The sequence below is a fragment of the Gossypium hirsutum genome, chromosome D12, assembly GCF_007990345.1.
Source record: "Gossypium hirsutum isolate 1008001.06 chromosome D12, Gossypium_hirsutum_v2.1, whole genome shotgun sequence".
Lineage (NCBI taxonomy): Eukaryota > Viridiplantae > Streptophyta > Magnoliopsida > Malvales > Malvaceae > Gossypium > Gossypium hirsutum.
The window spans coordinates 15,047,138-15,068,888 of record NC_053448.1 but is presented as its reverse complement, the minus strand read 5'-3'; the positions used below and the strand labels follow the sequence as shown (position 1 = coordinate 15,068,888).

The window sequence follows — 21,751 nt, the reverse complement described above, 5'->3', positions numbered from 1 at the left end:
GTCAGAGAAGGACTGAAGAGATGAACTTTGAAAATCTGAATCAAGGAAACAGAGCAAACCTTGCTCAAAATACTATCCTTATTATTGATGATAGGGATAGAGCTTTAAGACAGTATGCCGTGCCAGTATTTCATGATCTTAATCCGGGTATCAGGAGACCCAAAATTGAGGTACAACAGTTTGAGTTGAAGCCAGTCATATTCTAGATGCTTCAGACAGTGGGCCAATTCAGTGGAATGCCTATCGAAGATCCTCACCTACACTTAAGACTATTTATGGAGGTGAGCAATTCTTTCAAGTTAGCCGGAGTACCCGAAGATGCATTACGATTGAAGTTGTTCCCATATTCACTAAGGGACAGAGCTCAAGCTTGGTTGAACTCATTACCACCAAACTCAATTTCAACATGGCAAGAGTTAGCAGAAAAATTCCTTATGAAGTATTTCCCGCCTAGCAAGAATGCTAAGTTGAGGAACGAGATCACTGCTTTCCAACAAATGGATGATGAGTCATTGTATGAAGCATGGGAAAGGTACAAAGAATTATTACGGAAGTGCCCTCATCATGGAATCTCACATTGCATACTACTTGAGACATTTTATAATGGTCTTAATGCTCACACGAGGATGGTAGTGGACGCTTCTGCTAATGCTGCTCTCCATTCTAAGTCTTATAATGAAGCTTATGAAACCATTGAGAGGATTGCCAGTAACAATTATTAATGGCCAACCAATTGAGCAACGTCAGGAAGATGAGTCGCTAGAATACATGAAGTAGATGCTCTTACTTCACTCGCATCTCAAGTATCATCAATATCCTCAATGTCAAAAAATCTTACTACTAATGGGTGTAATAGTTTTGCAGCACAACCACTGAATCAATTTGAAAATGTAGCCTGTGTTTATTGTGGGGAAGGACATTTGTTTGAAGAATGTCCATCGAACCCAAAATCTGTGTATTACATGGGTAACCAGAACCAAAACCAAGAAAGGCAAGGGCTACAATCCAATTTCTATAACCCATCATGGCGAAACCACCTAAATTTTTCCTAGAGAACCAAGGGGTAGGAACCAATAACAATTATGTCCAACCTAGATCAACCTAGCCACCTAGTTTTTCCCAACAGGCTCAGAAACCAACCCAAGCTGAACCATCCAATAGCCTAGAGAATCTATTGAAGGCATAAATGGTAAAAAATAATGCCTCTCTAAGGAATTTGGAGAATTAAGTGGGCCAGCTTGCAACTGAACTCAGAAACCGACCACAAGGTGCTTTACTTAGTGATACAGAAAATCTGAGGAATTTAAGGAAGGAGCATTGTAAAGCGTTGACATTGAGGAGCGGGAAGACTTCAGAGCCCAATTCTGTCGAAGTTGAGAAGGAGCCAGCTGACGCTCAAGAGTCAGAGGAAGTTGAACTGAGTGTTGAAATTCCAGTTTCACCGAAAATTGAATCTACAAAATCCGACAAGGTAACTTCTGAACCAATTAATTTTGATCAACTAATAACTCCATTAGATATAGAATTGCCACAGAAAATGATCAGTTCCAGTAAAGAAACCTCCACCACCCTACCCTCAAAGACTTTAGAAGCAGAAGCAGGAAATTCAATTCAAAAAGTTCTTAGACGTACTCAAGCAACTTAACATCAACATCCCATTAGTTGAAGCACTTGAACAAATGCCGAACTACATTAAATTCATGAAGGATATCCTGTCTAAAAAATAAAGGCGTGGAGAATCTGAGACAGTAGCCCTAACGAAGGAATGCAGTGCATATCTTCAAGACAAACTACCCCCAAAATTGAAGGATCCTAGATGTTTTACCATACATTGCAATATTGGAGTAACATATTGTGGTAAGACACTATGTGACTTGGGTGCGAGTATCAACTTGATACTCATGTCAATATTTAGGAAGTTGGGGATAGGTGAAGTTAGACCTACTACGGTTACACTTCAATTAGCAAATCGATCCTTAGCACATCCAGAAGGAAAAATTGAGGACGTATTGGTACGTGTAAACAAATTTATCTTTCCTATTGACTTTGTGATTCTAAACTTTGAAGCACACAAAGAGGTACCAATCATCCTAGGAAGACCATTCTTAGTAACCGGAATGACCTTTATTGATATGTAGAAGAGCGAGCTTACTATGCATGTTCAGGGTGACTAGGTAACATTTAATGTTTTTAAGTCCATACGATTTCCTGACACAATTGATGATTGTTCAACAATGCCCGATTTAGAGGATTTAATTGTGGAGAAGGAACTCAATTATGTTGAGGACCCATTGGAACAAATTTTGACATCAAATCCTCCAAATGATGAAAAGGAGGATGAATACTTAGCTTTGTTAGAAGCTAATCAAAGGGGATTTAATCCGCAATCCCGTTTTGAATCTTTGGAGTTAGAGAAAAGGGATTATACCCAACCAAAAGCGTCAATCGAGGAGCCACCTAAATTAGAATTGAAGGTACTTCCCTCACATTTGAAATATGTTTATTTAGGTAACTCTTCTACTCTGCTTGTGATTGATTCAGCAGAATTAAATACTGAGCAAGAAGAGAAACTCATCCTGGTGTTGAAACAATTCAAGAAGGCTATCGGATGGACCATAGCCGATATTTACGAAATTAGTCCATCTGTATGCATGCACAAGATTATCTTAGAAGATGGTGACAAAGGGACGATTGATGGACAATGAAGACTGAACCCTATCATGAAGGACACATCGCTTAAATTTGACGAGGAGTGCTTAAGAGCTTTCAATGATTTGAAGAGTCAGTTAGTCTCGGCACCCATATTAGTCATACCATATTGGGATTTGCCATTTGAATTGATGTGTGACGCAAGTGACATTGCAATCGGAGCTGTTATGGGTCAGCGAAGGAACAAAGTTTTTCATCCAATCTAGTATGCGAGTTGGACTCTGACAAGAGCTCAACTGAATTGCAGGGTAATAGAAAAAGAGTTACTTACTATTGTGTTTGCTTTTGACAAGTTGTGATCTTATCTTGTAGGTACCAAAGTGACTGTTTATATGGACCACTCAGCAATTAAGTATTTACTTGCTAAGAAAGATGCTAAGCTGAGACTGATCCGATGGGTACTTCTACTTCAAGAGTTTGATCTAGAAATTCAAGATCGAAAGGGAGTGGAAAACCAAGTAGCAGACCACTTGTCCAAATAGGAGCCGCAAGAAGGGAACTCTCCTTTTATACCAATTCGAGAGACGTTTCCAGATGAATACATACTGAAGGTAAATCATGTCCATAATACCCCTTGGTTTGCTAATATTGCTAACTTTTTAGCTTGTGGTTTGATGCCGATTGATAAGACGTATCATCAAAAGAAAAATTTTCTTCATTATGTGAAGTACTATTTCTGAGAAGAACCGAATTTGTTTAAAAAGTGTGTAGATCAAATGATCAAGAGATGCGTGGCAAAAGATAAAGTACATAAGATTTTATACCATTGTCACTCAGCTCTGAGTGGAGGACACTTCGGAGGTACACGTACTGCAGCCAAGGTATTGCAAGCCGGATTCTTTTGGCCAACACTATTCAAAGATGCATATGCTTATGTAAAGAGTTGTGATCGATGTCAAAGGGTCAGATATGTCACATACAGAAATGAGATGCCTCGAACAAACATCATTGAGGTAGAATTATTCGATGTTTGGGGTATTGAATTTCTCGGTCCTTTCCCTCCATCTTTTGGTCACAAGTACATATTAGTAGCAGTAGACTATGTGTCTAAGTAGGTTGAGGCAGAGGCATATCCGACAAACGATGCTAAGGTTGTAATAAAGTTTTTGCAGAAACATGTGTTCACAAGGTTTGGAACCCCAAAAGCCATCATCAGTGATGAAGGGTCCCATTTTGTGAACAAGTGGTTGAAATGGTTATTAGATAAACATGGAGTGAAACATAAGGTCGCTACAGCTTACCATCCGCAGACGAATTGGAAAACAAGGAGATCAAAGGCATACTTGAGAAGGTAGTTTGCCCGAGTCGACGAGATTGGTCCAAAAGACTGGATGGTGCTTTATGGGCTTACAGGATAGTATACAAGACACCTTTAGGGATTTCACCCTATAGGTTAGTCTTTGGGAAAGCTTGTCATCTACCCTTAGACTTAGAACACAAAGCTTACTGGGCTCTCCAACGACTCAACTTGGATTTTAAAAGTGCCAAAGAGAAACGGATGCTTCAACTTAATGAGTCAGAAGAATTTTGAATGTCTTCATACGAGAATGCCAAATTACTTAAGGAGAGACTCAAGAAATGACATAACAAGCACATTCAAGTTCGAGAATTTGAAGCAGGTCAGCAATTATTGTTATTCAATCCCAGATTAAAGTTCTTTCTAGGTAAGTTAAAATCACGTTGGTCTGGTCCATTTATGATTCATCGAGTCTATCCATACAAATTTGTTGAACTTCAAGGTAAGACAGGTAATTTTTGAGTTAATGCTCAACGCTAGAAACATTACTGGGGAGATAAAATTGAACGGAATCAAATCTCGTTCATTTTAATAGATATTTAATTTTTCTTGTTCTTCTATTTGAATAAATAATTTAGGGTATATTTTCGGGATTATTATGTTTAAATAAATTCTGTCTAGGAAATTAGAACTTAAGCGGGACCGCTTGTGACCTCTCCAATCTTTCCTGTGAATTGATTTTAACATAATTTCCCAAGAAATTATTCCCTAAATGACAAAATAAATTTTAGTTTTTCAAATAAAAGGGTCAATTTTTATCCAAGTTTTATATTAATTTAATTTTTGAGAAAATAATTGTTACCATCTTATGATCATGTTACTCATGCCTCGCAAGAGAACTCGTGCATTTGCCCAAATTTATGAATCACAAAACAAGTTCCACTGTGAAGAAGCCAAAGCAAGATACGAGAGTATCTTCAAGAATCAATAGATGCATCCAGAGAAAGGTTTCACATTGAAAGAAAGCAACTATATTGGTTTTATGGCGCGTATTCGTCAGGTTGCTGAAACTCTCAATTGGGAGATATTTTGTGAGAAGAGATCTAGTGTGGATGAGGAGTTAGTGCGTGAATTCTGTGTGAATTTAGCCTTAAGCGAGTTGACAGAAGTTCCAGTTCGTGGAATCAAAGTACCAATAACTTCAAACACTATTAATGAGTTCTTTGAATTGCCTGATTTTGAAAACGATGAATATTCCTCCTTGATAAGCAGTATAAAGTCTTAAAATTTGCAAGAAATTCTCGAGGAACTTATAGTTCTAGGTTCTAAGTGGACTGTGTCAAAGCAAGGAATTCACACTTATCGAAGAGAATATTTGACACCACTCGCAAAGGTATGGTTCTACTTCATCCGATTCAGCCTTATGCCTAGCTCACATGGGACTACAATCTCATTAGAGTGAACGGTCTTATTATACTCAATTTTAATTGGAAAGACCGTTGATGTGGGAAAAATCATCCTGAGGGAAATACGGAATTGTGCCGTTAGACGTTCAAGTTCTGGCCCAGCTTACTTTCCCTTTACGATAACAATTCTGTGCTTGAAAGCTAAAATTCTTGCAAACGTAAAGAAGACAGGCTATAGCCAGGGTACAATCACAGATTGGGACCTCTATTGAATAGCTGGAGACTCTGTTCTACAGCAGCGAGTTGAAGAAAGTGAGGATCCCAAAAAAGAAGAAGAAGAAGAAGAAGAAGAAGAAAGTGAGGATCCCACAGAAGGGAAGGAGATGTGGACATATTGAACGGGAACGGCCATACCTAAATCATTCAACCAAGAACTAGTGATGCCAAGAGAAAAAATGTAGATAAAATTTGTTTGCTTAAGAAGAAGAAGAAGAAGAAGAAGAAGAAGAAGAAGAAGAAGAAGAAGAAGAAGAAGAAGAAGAAGAAGAAAGTGAGGATCCCACAGAAGGGAAGGAGACGTAGACGTATTGAACGGGAACGACCATACCTAAATCATTCAACCAGGAACTAATGATGCCAAGAGAAAAAATGTGGATGAAATTTGTTTGCTTAAGAATATGGCCTATCACAAGATGTCCGAGATTAGCCCAATTCAAGCCATCAAAACATATAAGGTCCTCCAAAAGAAGCAAATATGTATCGAAACATGGATATATAAGAACATTATTAACTGTGCAAGTGATATGACCACGCCCCTGGTACACTTTTGGACCAGCTCCCTAAGCGTTGCTTGCAAACCCATGTGAGCTGAATTAGTTCAATTCCATCTCGTTGAGCTCTGTTTACCTCATTTCCAGCTTCATGAGCTCGAATAAGCTCAAAATCAGCTTGGTTTAATTTATGCATTTATTAGTTGCTGGGCTAAATTAAATAAAATAGTTTAATTAGTTAATTCGGCTCAAAATAATTGTTAGTATTTAATTGGTTTAAAATCTGGACATTTTAATTAAGTGTGTTAAATATGTTCTATGTCAATGCATGTTTTTAATATGTCTAAAGTCAGGTCATCTTAATTAATATGTTTTAATTATTGCAAGTGTTTAATGTGTCATAAGCTATTACATAATTTTAATATGTTCTAGCTGAATTAATGTGCAAGATTTAATTTGTTTCAGCTGCTGATTTTAATAGGTGCTGACCGAATTTAATTGTTGTTTTTTTCCGCTGAATCAGCTAGCTTCATGGCAAAGGAAGGTAGTAAAGAAGGAAGCATGCATTTGGCTAATGCATGGACGGCATTAAAAGGGTGCATGTGTTTAGAGCTGGAGCATTAAGCTAAATTAAAGCTTTGCAGTTGTTTCTCTTCTCTAAAGGACTGTTCGTGAAGAGCAATGGACAAGAAGCTGTTCACACTATTCCAATCAGCTCATAAAATGTTTTCATGCCTTGAGAGCTATTCATTTTCGTCCATTCACACCTGGAGACTATTGGATATCAAGTGTTCACACCAATCTAGCTGTTCATGCGCCACAATCCCATTGAATCTACTGCTGCTCATTCGGCTGCTCAAGGGAGGAATTAAAAGCTGCATTTAAATTAATTGGCTTTTCAACAATGAACCTTACAGCTTAAGTATTCAACTCCGTAAATCAGCTGAATTAGGACCTTAAACAAACTGATTATTGAGGTCTCCTAAGCATCTATTTAGCCAAAGGAATTGATGATTTCTCTCCTCAAGCTGACCGTCCAGCTTTTCAAGGCAGCAACTTAAGATGTTCACATTGCTAGAGGTACTTTTCACATTGGATGGCTGATCGGTTTTTAGTATTCACACTAGGAAACCATTCATATTCATCCTTTCACACTAGAAGGACCTTTGCAATGCTTTATGCTGCTCATTAAACTCAAGTCCATTTAGCTCCACCAAGTAGCTCAATTAAGAAGCATTTAGTCTCTTTGGCCGAACCAAGACATTCCATTCAACTCACCAACATTCCAATTAATGTCCAGCTGAATGGAGTTCATCTAGAAGCTGTCCATTTGAGTTTTCATGCATGAAAATTCCCAAGGACATTCAAGGAGGCTTCTTGGAATTTTCCAGCTCCTTTTGTTTTAATTTTGCTGACTATTAGCATCTTTATTTGCCCATTTGGCTACTTTAGGCTTAGACTATAAATATGTGTTCATTTGCACTTTGTAAAGACTTTTGAACCTTTGATTAATATTTATAACTTTTTGTGAGTTTTCAACTCTCTTATTTCGTTTTAGACTCAAGCTGACTTATCTGGCATAGCTAGTGGCATCTACCTTATTTCTTTGAACTTATCACTCAACCCTGAGTGTGGCGTTCACCCCAATTATACCTTTGGTTCTTACTTTACTAAGTAATGGGTCAAGGTTCTATCCTATCCATTCCCTAAACCACGTTAAGGTCTTATAAGTTTCGGGTTGACACTCAACTATAGTGTTGGTTCACTCTTGATCTTTAAGCCCATTCACTTCTATCTTTCACCAACCATTTCCTTTACTTATCTTCTTGATTAGCCGAACCTATAATTCCTCAATATTCAATATTTCGAGCCTATCCTTGTTACCATTATCTAAACTTAGCCTAATTTCCATCATATTTCAAGATCGAGCGATACTTCTCCATTTTAACGATCGGGCACATCAGCGACTTGACTCATCACCGAGATCGAGATCGCATCAGCAAGGAATCTAGGAAAGTGAATATTTTCCCTCATCTAATTACGAAATTGTGTAAAAGGGTAGGAGTACCCATCGAGCGAATGGAGAAAACTATAAGTCCACCATGGAAATTACTCAACGATGATTTATTCAAATAATTTGTTCTTCTACAAACAAAATAGAAAGAGGAAAGAAGAAAAATAGGATTTTAGGAAGATGAGGACAATATTCAAGAATAAATCTAGTAGGATCTTAGTTTTAGGAGTAGATGGATTTAGAAAAAAAATGAAGGTTTTAAATTCTGGGGCTTGTAACAATTATATTAGGAATATTATAAACCAATTTTAAGATTAGGAATATATAATTTTTTTGTCTTTCTTGTAATTTTTCTGACATTTTATTTAAAAAAAACCCAACACGAAGAAGACAAAAACAGTTCAAGCTTTACATAATCAAAGGAGGAAGCACCTACCAATAGGAGTAAGAGCGATCACGATCAATTGAGTGACTTCTTTGATTATCTTTTAATGGGCTACACATTGAGGACAATGTGTCAACTAGAGTGTGAGGGGATAACATAGGTTGTTTTTAAATTTTAAAATTTTGATCTTTTTCATTGTTTTTTGGTGTGCTTGAGCTTGTAGAAATACAAGTGATTGGTTAGGAACATGTACATACGTTGCTTATGTTTATGAATAAGTTTGACATGACGATAGGAGATTTTATATTTTTGATTATTAGACTACGAAAGTTCTATATGTTACATAATAAATAGGTATTAAGCTGTCATTTGTACCAATTGTTATAGAAAATACAAGGAAATGAGCATGCTGGTATGAATGATATATGGTTGAATTTATGTTTATTTGGTTGATTAAATTTGTGCTTGATGAGATATTTAGGGATGGCCTAAGGCATTGTTTGGAACACATCCAAAGCAAAAACGCTATCCTATTTTACTTCACCTTTAGTACCAATTTTGAGCCTTTTGACACTTCATGATGAACCATATTACAAACCCAAGCTTGAAAATGTTAATTTGTATATACCCTTTTTCTTTGGTCGTCTACTACACGATTATGGACGTCTAGCCATACGCATTGAGAGTTAAGTAGATACATCATGATGAAGTTTGTAAAATTAGACTGAAATAGGAAAGATTGGTGTGATATAGGAACTATAAGTTAGCTTAAGGTGCGAAACAAAAAGAAAAGCCCAAAAAGGGAATTAGTGCGAGTAGAAAAAGTCTTTAACCAACGAAAAAGCATTCATGAGTGAGATGTATTGAAAAAGATAAAAGTCAAAAAGTCACAAAATAAAGAAAAACTCGCTCATTAGTGCAGAAAAACTTGTAGGGCTAGCCATAGTTACTATGTCATGCTATGATTTCCTATACATGGAGAGACAAGGTAGGTGAGAGAAGGAGAAATAAGGCGGTGAGTGGGTAAGGGTCACTAATGGGGAAGAATAGGGATCAATATGATGTGCCAAATTATTTTCGTGTTTGCAACCTTTGACGCTTACTATTTTTGAATTCCATACCTGTCCTAAGCCTCAGGACGTTACAAGCCAAAAAGCCCTATATGTCCTAAGTATCCTTATGCATGAATGGATATCATACTAAACATATGCATAAACAACTATTTATATTATTCTAGGATAATAGAAGTACTTGTATGATTTGTTGATGGATTCCTATAGGTGAGAACCTTAATACTTGTATATTTTGTAACATATTGAACTTAGATGTTTGTAATCAAAAGTGGTAAGTCAACTAATCATCATGTTGAAATTGTTAATAAGCATGAAATGCCTAAGGAGCTTGAATACAAGCATTTTCATTATGTTTTAGTTAAGTTTCGTTTATTTTACTTAAATTCTATAAACTGTTCACATCGAGTCTTTTATTGACCTTAAGGGCCGAATGAGGCTTAAGAGAGAGCTAACATACTTTGTGAGTGTAAAAGAGACCTTTAGAAGGCATTTCAGGCCAATACTGAATGCTATGTCACCATATGGGAGATCTTATGCCACAACATAGTGAGCAGAATAGAAAAAGTTAGAAACTGGCTTCAATGTCACGACATAGGTTCAGGATGTCGCGACATACCCCTGAAGATGGCTACAGAAGAGCATACTGGTTGCTATGTCGTGACATAGGTCCATGTGTGTCGCAACATCAACTTTGTGACGAGAATAAAACATGAAGTAGGGGCGTTTTGGTTTGCACAATCGAACTTAAAGCTTGGGAATGTTAGCTAACCTAGGGTTAAGGACGATGACTACCTGAAGGCTATAAATAAACCTTTCTAGCACACATTATAGAGCATTCCATTAGCTCAGATTCTTTTCGTAGGTTTCAGATTTGTTTTCTTGTTTCTCTTAAGTTTTCATAGTTTTGTTTATTTTTTCCTTCAAGAGATCTGATTGTAAAACAAGATCAACTTCTATGGATCTGTATTATTCAATATCAATTAGGCTTTCTTAAAATCTCTATTCCGCTTCATTCCCCTTGATCAATTCTTCAATTCTTTCCATTTTGTTTATTAAAGCCATGAGGAACTAATCCTTCTATAGGGATTAGCAAGTGGAGGCATGATCTCTTAATTATTTTGTAGGGTTACTCAATAGATCAATTGTTTAGAAAAGGAAGAACATGAAACAAACCCTAGGTCTGACAACCCTAAAAAGTCATGAAGGTGGGAATTAACCAAAAATTGGTATTGTCCATTCGTGAACATCTTTACCCCAAGCCAGTCTGAACTGTGAGGTTTGAAGATACATAGTTCTTGCTGACTCATTATGTTGGTGGAAGATTGGAAGATCCTGCTAGGGTAGTGACTAGTTGGTTGACGAGAACCCGAGATAACAGTTAATTGGGATTGCTGAAGCGAGCTAATCACCCATTCTTAGATTTGATTCACTCTATTTATCTATATCTCTTGCAATTTTAGTTTCTTTTTTATGTTATTTTATTTTATTATTTTACAAACCTTAAAACTATTTCATATTTTACTCTCGTACTATAATTGACCTAAAGTATTAATTAGATCTTTAATTATTTAGGTTAAGATTGATTTAGTACTTGCCTCCCTTGGGTATGATCCTCGATGTACTCACCTACTTCATTGTAAAATCTATATTACAACTCGACCCGTATACTTGTGGATACCGCCTCATAACACTCTATTTTATTATAGTATTCACACTCTGGACATTAGTACGTCTGGAGGCGGTCAGGAGATGCATTATCTTGTGTTGGAAAAAATCCAATTTGAAAATAGTTTTCTTGCACAGTAGAAAATTAAAATTTTAAAAATCGACCCAATTTGTGATATTTATAGCAATAAACCTTAACAAAATTCGTACCTGAGTTTTTGGCTTAGCAGACGTTCGTTGTTCTTGACTTTCAGCCAAACGATCTTCTCCACTATTCTCGTACCACGAACTGTTACGAGTGTGGGCTTGAACCAATTGAATCGAAACATAAAACTAGAAAAAATTTCTCCCCTTTTGGGGTGAAAATGAAAAATCTCTCTTCTTAATAGAAAACAGTAGAATTGTTATTTTTGAAAAAAATATGTAATAGTTGAGAATAAATTCTCACTATTTTTTTTGTAAAATAACAATCTCTCAAAGTTATGTTAATAGCTCTGTCGGTGTTATCTATTTATAGGAAGAGAAGGTAGAACCCTTATTCAGTTGTAGCGATTTATTTCAAATAGAAAAACAAAATTCTACTTAGAATAGGACTAGGGTGGACGACACACCCTAGTATTCCTACTACGGTTGTCACCCCCTTCATGTCTATAAGGGGTTTTTGGGCCTCTCTCACATGGGGTCTAATTATAAGTACTTCCTTGACCTTTTTGACCCAATACTCTGTACTATGATCCAACCTAATGCAGTTTTGCTATTTCTTAAAATAAATTTTTCTCATCTTGATTTTACCCTAGAAAAATTTTGACGATTTTTCCCCTGGTAAAATTTTGAGAAAAGATATTCAGTATTTCACAACTCACCATGTTCACTATGATCGAATGATTTATTTTCATTTTTGGCCTTCAAAATAGTCCAAAAACATAAACTTATTCTTCAGAGAATCTTTTAAGTAATCCATATAGGATTGTAAATGGATCATTTCCATTTCCATTTTCATTTCATGTAACATCTCGCCCGGCAAAGCCCTAGTATTTGAGTGTTGTTTTAGAAATAAGAATTTTAGAATAAGTTCTAAATAAGTAAAGTCATGGATTCATTTAAGAAACAAAAGTTCACAAGTAGGCCCCTGGGTGAAGTCCTGAAAGTTTGAAATATAGTACATAGGAATAAATCTTAAATGGGGATAGTTTTAAGTGTCCAATGTTAGGACGGGATTAAGTATAAACTACTTTTTGAGTATGCCAATGATGCTATGGTTTGGTGGATTTTGAAGGGAATAAATCCTATGACTAACCTTTGGGAAAACTAAGTATAATGAGTCGAGAATAGTGTTAAAGGTATAGGTATATAAATAAGGCACCTAATTATAAAGACGTACGATAAGCTAAGTAGTGTTCACCTAAAAAGGGTTCATTCTGGCGTAGAGAGTAGGCGAATTGAGAGTGTTCTATTTATATGGACCTTTTCAGAAGGAAGGGTTAAGGAATCCTTGGGAGGAATGGTTGACTAGGTAGTAGTAGTTACCCAAATGTACTTTTCAGCATATAGAATTGGCAAACTCTGATATGGAAATAAGTAGACAAGGATTCCTAGTTAGATTAGGATGATAAGAGAAATGGTAAAGGATGGTTATGAAGTATGAGGCCATGCAAGAAGACATAATACCTCCAGTGACCAAAGTGGTCATGTACCAATCTATTTGTATAGAAAGCTGGTTGGGAACTAATCAAACGTGAATAAGAAGAGTCAAAGGAAGAAAGAGTATCAGGTAAGCCTCTCAAATGGGATAGATTTTGATAAGCCACTCAGTTTGGACGTGACTTTTACCAAGTCCCCATGAAAACTTGAGTTAAGTTAAAAGGACACTCAGGTTAAGTTACGAGGGTTGTCTCCTTTCTTAAGGATGAGGGCCTTGAGAAGATGAAGGCTGCCTCCTAAGAAATGAGTTCTAAGCCCCAATTTTTACTAGTAATTTCCCTCTCAATAAGGTACATCTCATGACTCTATTTGCTAAGGAAACACAGATTTGTAAGTATATTCGAAGAAAATAAGGTTTGGTGATATGTTTGAGTCAAAGACGAGGTGAAAGGTTACTCGAATAATCTCTAACAAAATATCTCTATTTGACGAGGTAATGAGGCCATAACACCTAGTTGTGTAACACCCCGTACCCGAGACCGTTGCCGGAGTCGGACACGAGGGGTTCACAGACTAAATTCGCTTACTATCGCAGTCCATTTTAAAATTTTCCAGGCAGTTGGCTAACTGCGACACTGTCGCCATAAAAATCATATCTTGAGTTTCACAACTCGAAAATCAGTTTCGTAATTTTTCCCTGAAACTAGACTCATATGCCCATCTACATATTTTTTCTAGAATTTTTGGTCAGGCCAATTAGTACAGTTTATTAGTCAAAGTCTCCCATGTTACAGGGATCGACTACACTGACCTTTGCGCATTACGACTTGGATATCTCCCTGCACAGGGCTTCAATACTGATGCCGTTTGTTTCTATAGAAACTACACTCAGAGAGGAATCCAGACATATATGGAATAACTCCTAATTATCTCTGGTTAATTTATAATGAATTTCCGAAGTCGGAACAGGGAATCCAGAAACCGTTCTGGCCCTGTCTCACGAGAACCTGAATATCTCTTAACATACTGTCCATGTGATCATTTCGTTACTTTCCTATGAAAATAGATTCATCAAGTTTCGTTTACATAATTTATTCACTATTTAATTCCAATCCTACTATTTTTAGTGATTTTCCAAATCTACATCACTGCTGCTGCCAGCATCTGCCTTTAAGGTAGACTTTACCTATTTCATAGTTTCCATGATTCAACTAGCCCTTTTTGCATAAATAGCACAAATCATGATAGCGATTAACCATTCCATACCAAATGATTATAACATTATGCTCGAACATATATAAGCCATTTTCGCATGGCTATATACATTAACCAAAATATTCTTCCGCCACTAGTCTATTTTATACATGCCATAAGACAATCCGAAACATAGCAGTACCAAACAGTGGATAGTGATAGTGTGACTAGTTGCTGACGATCCCCGAGCCTGTAGCTTCGCAATGAGATCTATAAAACAGAGGAAACAGAGTAAACGGAGTAAGCATTACAATGCTTAGTAAGTTTTAAGCAGTGTCAACAGATAACAATCAAATTATAACATAGTTGTTCGTATTTTTATTTCACTCTTCCTTCGGGCATACCATCCCTTTACCGAATCTGCACATCTCATCATATACAATAGGCAGATAAACTTTCACATAAAAGTGAGATCATGTGACATAGATATATCGTATGATTTCACATCACCTCTCACACTGATCCGATGTCACATAATCATAGGAATAGTCTCATAGATTGCTCTCGTATGCATCACATAACTACCTTATGATTTAGTGCAAATCAAGCTCACATATAAACTTGGAGTACATACCTGTTTAACCTTTCGCATTGAATATATTTATAAGCAATTCTTATTACGAAGTCTTACCCGGACATAATCTCCACACGAAGTTATCGGGTCTTACCCGGACAAAATCCCCACACGTAGTCATCGGGTCTTTAGAGCTCGATATAGTACAAGCACGAAGCTTAAGGACATTAATCAGTGATAATATTCTCGCATAAAGCCTGCGGGGTTTTAACCCGGATATAGTACTGACACAAATGCCCTTCGGGACTTATCACATTTATGCACTTTCACATCCATCACGTTGGCCACTCGGCCCTGTCACATATATACACTTTCACATTCATCACATCGGCCATTAGGCCTTATCACATATATACACTTTCACATTCATCACATCGGCCATTAGGCCTTATTACATATATACACTTTCACATTCATCACATCGGCTATTAGGCCTTATCACATATATACACTTTCTCATTCATCACATCGGCCATTAGGCCTTATCACATATATATACACTTTCACATTCATCACATCGGCCATTAGGCCTTATCACATATATACACTTTCACATTCATCACATCGGCTATTAGGCCTTATCACACATATACACTTTCACATTCATCACATCGGCTATTAGGCCTTATCACACATATACACTTTCACATTCATCACATCGGCCATTAGGCCTTATCACATATATATACACTTTCACATTGATCACATCGGCTATTAGGCCTTATCACATATATACACTTTCACATTCATCACATCGGCTATTAGGCCTTATCACACATATACACTTTCACATTCATCACATCGGCTATTAGGCCTTATCACACATATACACTTTCACATTCATCACATCGGCCATTAGGCCTTATCACATATATATACACTTTCACATTCATCACATCGGCCATTAGGCCTTATCACATATATACACTGTCTTGGCTGAATCTACATCTATCATTTTCCAATATCACAATTTAGAATTCACGTATGGGTTTAATCAATAGCTTATGAGCAACTAGAACAAGTTTATCAAGGTTTACAACACAATCTCAAATTCAGCACAAGCTGTTTTTTTCTTGAGCAATAATCACTAAATCATTTATAACTGGAGCGACAAAACTCCAAATCACTTTCCGTTAATTTTTCCTGAATATAGACTCGTATATCTTCCATCCATAAAATTTCCAGAATTTTAGGTTTGGCCAATCAATACCAGATTTGTCTTAAAGTTTCCCCTGTTTCACTGTTTGACTAATCTGACCACTCTTCACTACGAATCAGATTTCTCATTTTACAGAATTCAAAATGTGTTGTATTTGATTTCATTTGAAACTAGACTCATTAAGGAGTCTAAGCATATAAATTTTATCTTATAACCATTTTTGTACAATTTATAATGATTTTCTAAAAACGGAACAGAGGATTACAGTGTCATTCTGCACTGTCTCACACAACTTTAAATATCTCATTATTGGAAATAAATTTTCTTACACGGTTTCTTTTATAAGAAACTAGACTCATTAAGCTTTAATTTCATAATTTATTCAGCCTCCCATTCAACTCCAACAATTTATGGTGATTTTCTAAATTCATGTTACTGCTGCTGTCCTAAGCAGGTTTATCACATTTTTACTCTTCTGACATATCCTTTTAGCACTTCATAATATCATATCCATTTGGCAACATATCATATCAATAACTTACCTATACTTCATAATAGCCATTAGGCTATATGCATAAAAATTTACAATAGAGTTATGATTCTTTTAATATGTGCTTAACATATCATACTCAATCACATTATAGGCTTTAATACTTAAAACTTACCTCGATCGCTAATGTACGTCAATTCTGACTATTCGACCAATTTCCCTTTTTCCACGATCCGACTTTGTTTCCTTGAGTTCTTGAGCTAATGAACCAAATTTAAACTTATCACATCACTATTGTGTAAAACCACATTCGATTATATTATAATTCGGTTAGCAAGAAATACACTTATTCCTTATAACATTTAGCTTCGAGATCACCACCTCAATCATCTCAAGTACCAAACATGCATTAATACTCTCTTTAGTACAATTTCGTTACTTTAACTAAATACTAAACATATCCTTTTGCTTATCTATACACATCCGCATTTTAACTCATACCAATCATAACAAATAGCATAATATTTGTTAACATATAAAATTATGGTTGACATTACATCATTTACTTCCACTAACCATTTAAGCATAACCTAAGCGCATACATTGCATTGACAAACCAAACCAAAATATCCAATACATAGTCAAACATATAATTGTTATTTCACTCCTTTTTGAACTAATTTATAAAATGCATTCTCAAAGCCATAGCATATCATACATGAAACTTACCAAAGATGAATTAATCATAAGCTATTTATAGTACCTTAACCAAACACAACAACTAACTTCACACATATTTTTTCTATGCAAATACCAAAGCCGAATCAGCTAAATATACTTATGAATATATATATCATCATCGAAATCACCTAAGCTTAGACATCATTTCTTAATTCCAAGCAAGTTGCCGAATGCAACCTTACTAAATTTTCATGAATTCAAATCATGGATTCAATATACCATTACCATGAAATCAACAACCAAAAATTCATAGACAATTTAGGAAAAATCACATAAAATCGTAACACAAAAGGCATTCATCTAACACTTGATTTTTAAATTCTAACATCAAACTCAAATTTCTTAGCTCATCAACTCATGGCCGAACATCAATTATTCACCAAAACAAATTTTAACTCATGGGTTTTAGAGAAAATTAAGTAAGGGATTCAATGATACTAAAAATTAACAAAACAACTTGAATTTCACCTTGAATTGTTGCTTCCAAATGGCCGAAACTTCAAAGCCACAAATTTTATTTTCTTTCTCCTTTGTTCGGCCTCCAAGATGAACTACATGCATGTTCTCTTTTTTTTTCTTTCTAATCTCAAGTTACGGCAATGGTAGAGTGAGGATGAACCACCTTTGTTTTTATCACCCATTTCTTCTTTTAATTATTCTTTCTTCCATAATATAAAGCCACTAACTATTATCATGCTAAAATGAAATGCATATAATATCTATCAACTATCATTATGGCCGGCCACTAATTAAAAGTGGTCCATTTGACATGCAAGTCCCTCATGTCAATAACTCATGCATTTTTTGGCCACTTTAAATTTCACCTATCACATTATCAAGTCTTATCACATGGGTCCTTTCTTATAAATTAACACCGCCTTGATAAAAATCAAGGCACGAAATATTCACACATACAAATTCCACATACAATAAGCACAGAATATAACATCTAATTATTTTTGTGACTCGGTTTCGTGGTCCCGAAACCACTTTCTGACTAGGGTCACTTTAGGGGTGTCACAAGTTGAATAAAGGATCTGGAGCTCAAGTGGTTGATTTCAGGAAGAAAGGGCTAGATATGAAGTTTAAGCTATCTTTAAGGTTAAAAGGTTAGTCTCTAAGCCAACTCTTGCAAATGTATTATGCATGTTAGAACTTATCTGAGAATAAGCTAAAATGCATGATGTGATGATTCTATGAGAAATGTATGTGTGAGGAACTTGCAAATGTATTACTTGACACGAACAAGTCTGTTGTGAAAGAATCCATTATGAGTAAGACTATGCATGAAGTTTAAGGGAATATGTTACATGTAATGCCTTCCACCTGACTCGATCAACTGGATTCGAGTATTAGGTGTTAATTCCTAGAACAAATGTAACCTAGACTCTTCTATTCGCCTATGTACTAGATGAGCAATGACTTAATAAATTTTCTAATTTTATTTGCTAAATTACCTCATTTTACTTATTATGTATAACTCCTTGTACAGTTTAAAATCACATTTACAATCTATGGATCTCTTATGTGCAGACTTAAACTTCACCACAAGGCTTTTAGTATAAACATGTGTATTATCATTATTCCTAACTAATCATATGGATCTCTTAGTTTTTCCCTTGGGGTGGACCGTAACTCCGCCACAATCTTTCTCTTCTTTGTATGCATATCAACATGAACCGTCGCTCTTATGGCTTAGCCTTAGCATTCTCTCTCGTCCCCCATATTTTTAACAAATACTACAAATAGAGGCATCCATAATAAGTTCACAAGAACTTAATGAGGCATTATCATACATTTATTCATCATTTCACATTAAATATAAAACATCACACTTTATTTAATGGAACTAGACATATACTCAGCAAACTTAGAAAAACATGTATTAAATCTCTACATACCTTATATTCCTTCACATTTTGTAAAAAATCTTACCTCAGTCAGTATCATTCGACTTACTTACGATTTTGTACTAGCAACTTACTTTCCATTTCACTTTCTACTGGTGGTCAATATAGATTTCGTCAACTTCTCATCATCATGCATTTCTCGTCATTCTTTCATTGTTTTAAGCCAAACAATTGCGCTTTATTCAGAGTCTACCACTTTTGCATTGCCATTGAATCTTTGTCCCGAGGTCATTTCATAGGCTGTGCACTAAGGTGTATTCTTGACTTCAAATGTTTTCTGTTAGCTCAATGAAGCAAACCAAAAATTCCTATAGGGGTGAATTGGCCTTGAAAAAATTTGGTGAAAGCAAAGGCAAGAATGAAACAATGAACACAAAGAATTTAGAGTGGTTCGGCCCCAATTGCCTACTCTACTACCTTAGTTTTCCACCACTAAGGATTTTCCCAAATTCACTAATTTGTTTAACCTTTGACGACAAGGTTTAACCTTACAACTCCTTAAGATTTCTACCCCACACCTTAAGTTTCAAACCTTTTCAAAGAGATACAAATGAGCAAAAAAATAAACAGTTTTTACAAGATAAAATTGTTTGTAAATTGAAGCAGAAATACAATGAGATACGCTTGAGCAAAAGAATAAAGATAAAGCTCACACATGTATGTAAGAAGAATACGAAAATTTAAGCTTGAAGGTTGTTTGATTGATGATTTTTACTTGAAATTTCTTTTCTTGGATGATGTAGGACTTTGAAAGATGGAATTTATATCTCTTAATAGATTTCCAACTATTGAGGTTGTTGGCAAAGTTAATAAGGTCGTTGGGGATGTAAAACCAGAGCATTTATTTCACCTGCAATTGCGAGTATCGATGTTTGTTTTTGTCATAAATGCTAACTCAGTGGCCGCTGGAATGAAATAATCGATACTTAAAAAATATTTTATTGATACTTCCTGAAATAGGTATCGATATTGGATCGATACTTTGTAGGGTTTATGATTAACCAAATGTTATTTTTGTATTGTTTCTAAGAAAGGTATCGATTATTTTTAAAAAGTATTGATACTAGAAACATGGTATCAATAATTTTTAGGATTTCTAAAAATAGAATGCCTTTTTGGTCTCAGTTTTTCTAAAGGTATCGATATTTCCAAAGTTATCGATACCTGGCCATATGGTATCGATACCTTTTGTCTTGGAGCAAATTTGAATTGTTTGACAATCATTTTAAAATGATTTTGACTTGGTTAAAATGATTTTGACATGGTTAAAATCATTTGCACTTGATTTTAAAATTGTTTCAAAGTTTTATCTCTTAGGCTTCAAATTTAAAAATTATTTTGTCAATTTTAACTTATATTTAAAAACACTTTTAATTTGTTATATCAAAATCTTTTATCAAATAAAGCTTAGTTTAACATCTTCCCTTGTCCCCGGAAGCTTCAGACACTTGCTTAATCAGCAGATAGCCACGAAGGCATCCACTTGACTTAGATAGCCACAGAGGTGTCTACACATCATTAGATAGCCATAAGGGCATCCAAACATCATTAGATAGCCATAAAGGCATCCATACACATACTTCTGACTTCGCGACAAAGGCATTTTCAACAGAATCAGCCACAAGGCTTTTCTCTAAACGGAATAAGCCACAAAAACTTCCCCTTGTCGATTTCACCTCAAAGGCTCACATGTAACAGAGAACAGCCACAAAGGCTTCCACATATAATAGGTTCCACCACTAGGGCTCACATGTAACAAAGAACAACCATAAAGGATTTCATGTAACACCCCTTACCCGAGACCGTTACCGTAGTCGAGCACGAGGCGTTACCTGACCTAACTTACTAGTTTAGAGCATAAAAAATTACTTTTAAAATTAATTCACTCACGTTCAATCAATACGTCCCTAAAAAGGGCCCTCGAGACTCGAAAAAATGCAACAAAAACGGTTCGGGTCCAAACTGAGAACATTAAAAATTTTTTGAATACTTAAATAAATCAAAATAATTTATTTCACTATTCACAATAAAACTGTCCACTTGCGTGACATTCACTAATTTAACTATAACTCAAGTTACTAAACTCAAAATTTAGATTCGTAAATTTTTCCTAAAACTAGACTCATATATCTTTTAATCATAAAATTTCCAGAATTTTTGGGTTAGCCAAATAGTACAATTAATTTGTTAAAGTCTCCCCTATTTCACTGTCTGACGGTTCTGGCCTCTATTCACTAGAAATCAATTATCTCATTGTACGGGATTCATATAGTGTCTTGTTTCTATTGAAAATAGACTCACTAAGAAATCTATACATATAAATTATGACACATAATTATTTCTGTACAATTTTAATGATTTTCTAAAGTCAGAATAGGGACTTCAAAAACCATTTTGACACTGTCTCACTAAAATTCAAATATTACAAAATATAAAATTCCTTTGCCTACACTGTTTCTTTAATGTGAAAATAGACTCGATAAGCTTTAATTCTATATCTCATTCACTCTCTAATTCCATTACTACTATCCTTGATGATTTTTCAAATTCACGTCAATGCTGCTGTCCAAAAACTGTTCCATTCCAAATTTTTACTCTTTTATAATTTCTTTGTATTAACTATCATTTAGGCATACATAACACCAAAACATGTTCTTAAATAGCCATTTCAATAGCTAATAATTATCGAGTATTTACATGCTATTCATTAGCCATATCATAAG

The 21,751-nt window shown here is 35.4% G+C and overlaps 1 non-coding gene across 1 annotated transcript; it reads right to left on the bottom strand.

Moving 5' to 3' along the window:
* Nucleotides 1-464: 464 nt before the first annotated feature.
* On the bottom strand, nt 465-571 carry LOC121224893 (small nucleolar RNA R71). Its single transcript, XR_005922635.1, has one exon. It is a non-coding gene; the product is annotated as a small nucleolar RNA R71 (small nucleolar RNA).
* Between the last annotated feature and the right edge of the window lie 21,180 nt (nt 572-21,751).